Source organism: Meleagris gallopavo, chromosome 2 (genome assembly GCF_000146605.3).
Source record: "Meleagris gallopavo isolate NT-WF06-2002-E0010 breed Aviagen turkey brand Nicholas breeding stock chromosome 2, Turkey_5.1, whole genome shotgun sequence".
In the NCBI taxonomy this organism is placed as follows: domain Eukaryota; kingdom Metazoa; phylum Chordata; class Aves; order Galliformes; family Phasianidae; genus Meleagris; species Meleagris gallopavo.
In genome coordinates this window covers 8,156,691-8,164,605 of record NC_015012.2, presented here as the reverse complement: position 1 = coordinate 8,164,605, position 7,915 = coordinate 8,156,691, and the positions used below count along the sequence as shown (strand labels likewise).

The 7,915-nt window shown below is 41.1% G+C and overlaps 1 long non-coding RNA gene across 1 annotated transcript in view; it reads left to right on the top strand.

Annotated features, from left to right (window-relative positions):
• The window catches only part of LOC104909508, a 12,602-nt gene extending 7,531 nt beyond the window's left edge, over positions 1-5,071 (top strand). Inside the window, exons 2-3 of the long non-coding RNA XR_792377.3 lie at positions 1,344-1,478; positions 3,136-5,071. This is a non-coding gene — a long non-coding RNA (uncharacterized LOC104909508). The remainder of the gene's footprint in view (positions 1-1,343; positions 1,479-3,135) is intronic.
• Positions 5,072-7,915: the final 2,844 nt, after the last annotated feature.

Genomic DNA, 7,915 nt, shown 5'->3' with positions numbered 1-7,915 from the left:
AAAAAAACACAAAAATAACCAGCACTTGCAATAGTGCTTAGAATTATACAGTTCAAGAGAATTAATAATAATTCCAGATGGGTTGTATTTGGCACTAAGAAGTGTGTGAAAGGAAACATTTTAGGGAGCTCAGTTTAAACCAGAAGTTTGAATAATTTATAAAAGTTCTTGAAAGATTTTTCACTAGTAAAAACACTCTTTCAACCTTTGCACATTTGGAGCTAACAAAAGAAGTGACACACACTGAGTGAAAATCTTGGTGAAAAACACACATGATCACTAACAGAAATGGTTGAAATAGTAAAATTAAAAGCCCTTGCAAAGTCGGATTCTCAGCACACTCTGTGTGCCTTATTCCCCAATTAGTTAAATAGGAAAATGTCGGTTCCTTGCCTTTAAAGAGTACTGGAAGTAGGAAATCTTTTGTGATTGTGAGGTAGATAGATGGTACTAATACTTGTATCAATATATGGAGAATAAGAGCATCTTCTATTTGTAATTTAAAGTTTTCCTTAGGTCTGTGAGAGACAAGATGTTGGGCCAAAGCCAGCGAGGCCCATGTCTGATAATAATTTAGTATGTAACATTAGGCCAACTTGGGAATACTGGAAAAGGATGAAGGCACATTTATAAACTCTTATCCACAAGTAAATGTTATCTTACTCCACTGACTAATTGTCTCCTTTTCCAGTAGCATCCTTGTTATAACCACAGAGTATTTAGTGGACGTTTAGCTTTCTTAAATGCAAGTCAGCCACTAGAGTTAGGAAAAGAGTTAGTATCATGTGGTCAATCAGCTTCTTTACTGGTTACCAATGATTCATAGGTTATATTTATAGAGGAACGAGGAAACAGATTACACACACTTCGTGTTAAATTAAATCAATTATTAATAGGCAGATGGGCATCTTACAAACTTGTACTCTATAATGAACTTGTGTGAATGGTAAATAGCAAAGCAGAATCTAATAGACTTCCCCAAACCACTTCGTTTGTTTGTTTAATCAATTATGGTTTTAGCCTAGTGTCAGTTAATGGAAATTACTGAATTTCTGCATCCTGCCTCCTCTTCCATGATATACAGCACATTCCTTGATAGAGACTTAAGGGAGGATGCCTTTTGCAGGAGAAGTAAAAATGACAACACATGGCTTCTATCTTGTATTTTACCCATTTGTAACCTGCAGGTTCACTTCTTTTTTTTCCTAAAAAGTCTGAAAGATTACCTGGCACGGTTAATTCCCAAATGCCCCAAAACATTCTCCTTGCAAAATTCTATCATTGTATTCTAAAAGTCTCTCTTCTTTATCCTACCACCTCACATACTTCTGCCCATGTCACAGTCTGTCTTTGCACGCCCAAGGCTGTCCGTTTGTTCATTATTTTTGGGCCCAAGTGGAGCAAGTCTGTTTGTAGAAGATAGTTGGACTACATACTCAACTTCCTTCCCAGTGGTCCAGGCTCATCTGTTTCAACAAGTAAGTGGTATTCTTCTTTATCTACTTTAAAATGTTAACAAATGTTTTCATAGGCAAATTATTGGATGCCAGTGCTTCCTAGAGTTGTCATGTGTTGATAGTTGCATGGCATTGTTGTGTGTCATTATTCTTTTTACGATTTAAAAGCAGATGCAGCATGATTAGGAATTTCATTTATTTTATTAATTCTAATTATTGAAAATAACCAACATTTAGCCTTTAGTGTTTTAAGACTTATAAAGAGTGGCTGAGGGAATCAGGGTTGTTTAATCTGGAGAAGATGAGATGAGGGGAGACCTCACTGCTCCTGGTGACTATCTGAAAGGAGGTTTCAGAGAGGTGTGTGTTGGTCACTTTTCTCAGGTGGCAAGTGACAAAATACAAGGAAATTCTTTAGATTGGTTGTTAGGGAGAATTTCTTCAATTAAGGAGAGATCAAACATTGAAATGGGCTTCCCGGAGAAGCGGTGCAGTTCTTATGAAAATTCCTTTCTGAATTTTCCAGGCTTCACTTCTTTCCCTATACCATTGCATGAACTTGGAAGAAAAGGTTGCATCCTACATGTGAGGGTTTACTTTTAGTCTGCCTATACTGAGGCAGGTTCTGATGCTCTGGGCAGCCAACAGTGCTGTGCTTTTCAGGCTGTGCTTTCTCTTCTCATCTGCTTTGGGAGTTCTGGCCACAAACACCACTTTCCTTTCATCCTCTTTAAAAGAATTTACAGGCTTACCCTGTTGTTTCTTCAGGAAACCTTCTTGTCCTTTTCTGGGGTTTTGATATTTTGCAAAAGGGATTGGTAGCAATTCTGACCGTACACCTTTCCTATTTCCTACCTTTTCCAGTAGTTTGCATGAATGGTATCATATTGTCCATATTTGGAATTTTTCCATTCACTTGTTATGTACAGATGAATCTGACTTCATAGTGTTTAAACCAAAACTCATTGAAGTGAACGGAAAAATTCCTAATTCCCTCAGTTACTGGGCCTCATAATCTTGGCTTTGGTTATTCTTGAAGCTCTGTGACTTTTCTATAATTACTTAGAAGTTTACAAAGTTGGGGGAAAGTTTTTATAAGTATGGCAAAAATGGAACATCACGGTTTCAAGTCAGAAAATCTGCTCTACTTAGTAAAATAATACTAACAATTTGGAATTCATGTTGGGCTCAGGCAGGCAGACCAAAGCACCAGCAACTCTGCCTAGGAAATGCAGGGAGGAAAGCCAAACCTCATCAACATTTCTTTTCAAGGAAAATAGGTTTTGAAACAATGTAAATAAAGACGCTACCAAAGTCGGGGGGGAAGGGAGGGAGGAAGGATAAAATTGTTTTCTGGAAGGACCATCTAGGTTGAATGATTTTCTTTCTTTCTTTTTTTCTTTTTTTCTTTTTTTTTTTTCCATTTAGGAAATGAAGAAGTCTGTGGAAAGAAAATTAAAATCTGTCAGATGCAAAGTGCAGTCTGGACAAGAAGAGAAACAACTAAATGAAAATTAACCTGTTCTTTTTTAGAATGCAACTGTGAATTATTTGATGTCTTAAAGATCTGATTTTTCAGACAGTGGTTAAGTTTCAACAGAGGATTTTTTAACCCATGTATTTTTACATCCTTGTGCAATGTAGCAGATACTAAAGCTAACATTTCTCATTTTAACAGAAATAACTTTGGATTTGATGAAGCCCCTGGAGAATTATGACCTTGCTGTTCTCCCTTGCTAAGAGATACAGTCTTCCTGTCTGCTTGGCCAAGCCAAGATACCAGCAGAGGCTTGAATCCTGCAAGATCCTACGGCAGGCTGGATTGCTTTTAGCTCACTAAAAGCTGTGTTGCACTATTACAGCACAAGCTTCAGGTCTGAGTGTGCGTAGTGTTATTTCATTTTGGGGATATATCCTTTGTAACACCTTTCAGGCTTGAGGAAGAGGCTTTTAACTGTTTCCTGCTGGCTGGTGGAGGAAAGAACAATTCCCAGCCCGTTCCTTGGCTGTGATCTCAATCAAATCCTGGCTGTTGCAACCAGGGCTCTGCATATATGGGAACCCCTAAAGGAGAGATTAAAATGCGGCTCTACTTCTAATGCAGATTGTAGGACATCAGATAACTGGGCATGCAGGCACGCAATGCCTGGATCAGAGGAAAAGCTACAAACCAAATCTGATTGCTTTATTGATACCTTTTTTGGTTCTTAAAAATGTGAATTTTTAGTAGAACCAGAAGTATTTCTGATACGTCAGAACAGGCATTTGAATAAACTTGCAAATTATACAACACAGTAGAAAGTGAAGCTCATTTCTGCTTTCCCCGTTGCCTAGGTGATTAACATGAGATAAATACAGTTTTTCCTATGTCTGTTCTTAAATCTTTAAGACAAAGAGTTTTTGACTTGGTGTTGCAAGATGTGAAGGTGTTTCAATAGCTAGATTTCATAAGAGTTGGACTCTCCTCCCTTCCCATTCCTTGTGTCACATTTCTGCTCTAGAGGTCACCTTGTAGCTGCTATTTAATGCCCTCCAAACCCCTCATAGGCTGGGAGCTGGGTGGCTGAGTTCAGTGGTGTGTGTGCTTATGCATAAAGCTCACACTAGTTAAAAATACCAAGTAATATATAATTATCTGTAGTGCCATTAACACCCTGTAAGCATTAGAGCTGCAAAAGGTGGTTGGCCATGAGAAAAAACAGATTGCTGGGCTAGAAATCAGGATACCAACTGCTGCCTCTGGCTTTGGCACCGACTGGTGTAACCCTGAGCTAGTCAACTCATTTCAATTCCTCCCTTTGTTTTCCCTCTGTCATGTCTATTTAAATAGAATGTCCTTTGCAGCAGGGATTGTCTCTCCCTGTGTGTTTGTACAGTGCGTGACACAGCAGGCCCCAAGCTCCACTGATGGCTCCAAAACACAGAACCTTCATGAGAAGAGACTTCTGCTGCAGAAATCTCCATATGCAGTGGCTTCAGAAACCTCAGTTCTGCTGCTTGTTTTCCCTTCTCCTTCCTGATGATCTTAGCTGTTTGTAAGAAAGCCTCAGCAGAGGCTGCTAAATGCTGGTGCCCTGATTTGACAGATTAGGAAAGAGAAATACAGAAATGTGGTGTGGATTTCTCCAGCTCATACAGGAAAGAGGCATTCTTTTCCTCCCCGGATTCAGTGCTACAAGGAGAACAAGACATTAAATAATAAATACACACATAATCCAAGCACACCTTCCAGCTTTTACCTCCTGCTTCCTCTCCTTTGCAGGCCCACAGAAACCACATCTGCATGTGCTTCCTTCAGTGTCTCCTCTTTCCTCCCTTCTTCTGCTGACCTCTGGAAGCACTTCAGGGATTACCTGAGCAGCTCAGAGCAACAAAGCAAGATCTCTGCTTACCAGAGGCAGCCACTGAATATGCCTGTAATGCCTAATTCAGCCTGAGGCTGTAGATACCTGCCTCCACCTACCCCTATTTACTGTCAGAATGAGGCATTTGCTGTGAGAGTGTGAACATCCACACATTGACAGTAATCAAATTTTGTTGTTGTTACTGCATGTTTCTATCTGGGAATCCAAAAAGAATATTTTCACCCTTCATTTCACTTCACAACATCACAGTGGAGGAATCGGATCAGAGCACTGTCTCTTGTAAAGGGCTGAACTGGGATAAGGGATTGTGGTGTCATTTGTCAGGCACCAGCAGAATTTGGAGGTACGGTCAGAGTCCACTGCCTCGGTGCTAACCAGGAGGAGAAACCATCCTTCCCACCGTGTGGCAAAACAGAGAGCTAGCTGCCTTTTGCATTTAAAATCGTAGAATCATTAAGGTTGAGAAAAGGCCACTAAGACCAACCATCAACTCAATTTTGCACACTGTGAATTTGGAGCTCCTTCAAAAAGAAAGCTTAGCGGAAGGGAAAAAAAAAATATTACTCTTATTTTTGCTTTAAAAGAGGCTGTTTCCGACGTGTTTGCTGGGCTGCTGTCAGTGCAGCGCTGCGCCTGCGTTGTGCAGGACGAGCAGCCCCGGCTGTTGGCCGGGCTCGCAGGGCCACCTAGTGGGGTGGGCAGGAGGAGCTGGGTCACTGCTGCACCTCCCGAGTTGCTCGGCCTCCTTGAGACTGCTAGTGGCCTCAGGGACTAGCAGGCGGCTAGGGAGAGAGTGCAGCCTAACCTCCATCCAAGAGAAGAAAAGGCTGTGACTTGAGAAGGGCATCAGAACAGCACTGTCCAAACTACTGTAAAGTGGAAAGTCTCCCAGCCTGGCTTCTGTGTGATTTACTCTCTGAAGCCCGGCACAGACACATTAAACACCTACAGTGGGTCTACGTAGGAGCTGAATCGGCGGTGGTGTGATTCATCCTTCATTGCCATCATGGATTTCATGGGACACGACGTTGGGTCATCATGTTGTGATGCAGCCACCTACAAAATGCCATTTACTTCTGCATTGATTAGACAGAAAAAGCAATAGGAACTCAAGAAGACGGGAGAATCCCCAAAAGCAGCAGGGCTGGGCCTAAAGGTCCCTGCTGCCTCCTCATCCCATGTGCCTTTGCTGGCCCTGTCTCGCAAGATCGCCTCCTTGATTGCACTCCCTTGATGGAGGCTTTCATGGGGAAAGGTTGTTACCTGATTCCTTTGTTTCCCTCACAGGTCTGACACTTTCCTTGCCTCTTCCCAAGCACCTGCCTGGGAGGGCCTGTATGTGGACGCTATATTTCAGATTGATGGCATCCTGAAACCCTCCAGCCCATGCCTGAAATAGAGGCATCACATATGAGCAGTCCCGTGTGGTGAAAAGCCAAGTCCTTTCATAAGCGTGTGTCTTTTTTTTTTTTTTTTCCTTCTTAGGTTGAATACTTTTCCTTTGCAAACTACAAAATCCAGATCTGGGAAGGAACATCCTCCTGCCCCCGCTCTGGGGATATAGACCCTGAAGATATTCCTACACATAAAAAATTAACATGAACTGGAGCTTCTGAATCAGAAGCAGATTACCTAAGTAGAGAGAAGCAGTTATGCTGTGGACATTCTGAAATCCTCTTCTTCTGAACTAATTATGTGCTAGCAGTAAAACTGACACAGTTACGGTTATTAAGTCCTTTTCTTATTTTTACTTTTTACCGGAAGCGTAGAAATTCTCTCTCAGGCCTAATAGGCACTTGCATCATTTCTGTCCATGTGCTATATTAAGGAACATCTTCATCATCAGCAAATATTTCTGTTGTGCTGAAACTGCACACTAAGTCGAACCCAAAAGTGCAGGGCATTTATCTTCTCTGGGCTTTCAACATAAATTTAGTGGCTTATTCTTCATCAATTCTGTATTCTAAATACTGATGACTGGAAGAAACAGTAGGCAATACGTTTAACATAATTTTTGGTGCCAGTAACCTGTATTCATACATATAAGCTAGCAAAATACAGTTTATACAAAATTATGATTATGAGTGTATATACAAATAGATGAAAAAACTCTCAAGGAGTTTCCGCAAATGACTTAATGTCAAGCTGGAAGTAAATGTCAAGTGAGCATCCCGAGCAGATGTGTGGAGATCTTCAGGTCTGATGTTCGTCAATATTGTTATTAGTGATTTGGAGGATAAATACAGAGTACACTTGTGAAATCTTCTCAGTCTGGCAGGTGGGATTGTAACGCAAAATGATAAATTGAAGAGATGGTCTCAGATCAACAAGATGAAGTTCACTAATGATAAGTGTGAAGCACCATACTGCAGAAGGAGATATCAAACGCATAAATACAGAATGGGAAATAATCAACTCAGTATCAATATGATAAAATTATCTCGTGTTTATAGCAGTTCATAAATTAAGTATGACTCAACAATGTGATTATGCTGCAAAAATTGCTAATTCCACCTGGAGTTCTGCTAACAGAAATGTTGTGTGTGGAGCACAAGGGACTGTGTAGGCATCAGGCTGAATGCCCACAGTTCATTAATTGCAATCTGGGCACCAAAGTAGATCATATACCCCATTACCTTCCAGACCTTTCCTTTTCCCCTCTCCAGGCTGACTTCTGAGGTACAGACATTTTTGCTAGCTTTCTCCATGAAGGATCCTCAGCCTTTTCTTCCCTTCAGAAACCAGTGCCCCTGTTCCAGATGCCTCACATGGTTCTTTCTCACAGAAATAAACGATCAGTCATCCCAGCAGAGGAGGTCTCCATAGGGATCCTATAGACACATACAATCCCATTCAGGTGGCCTGCGCTGCTCGGACAAAGCTATAAGGGACTCTTGCAATAGGATGTGCTTCTGCAGAGTATCACAGAAACTCGGTATGAACACAGCTAAGCTCAAAGGGGAAATAAAAACTTCAGAGAAAAGACAGAAGTAATCCCCTGGGAACTAACACTGTCCCACACAAAAGAAGGAACTGGTGGGAAATGATTGCATTTTATTGTCTCATTTTTATTTTATCGTGAATTCTTTGATT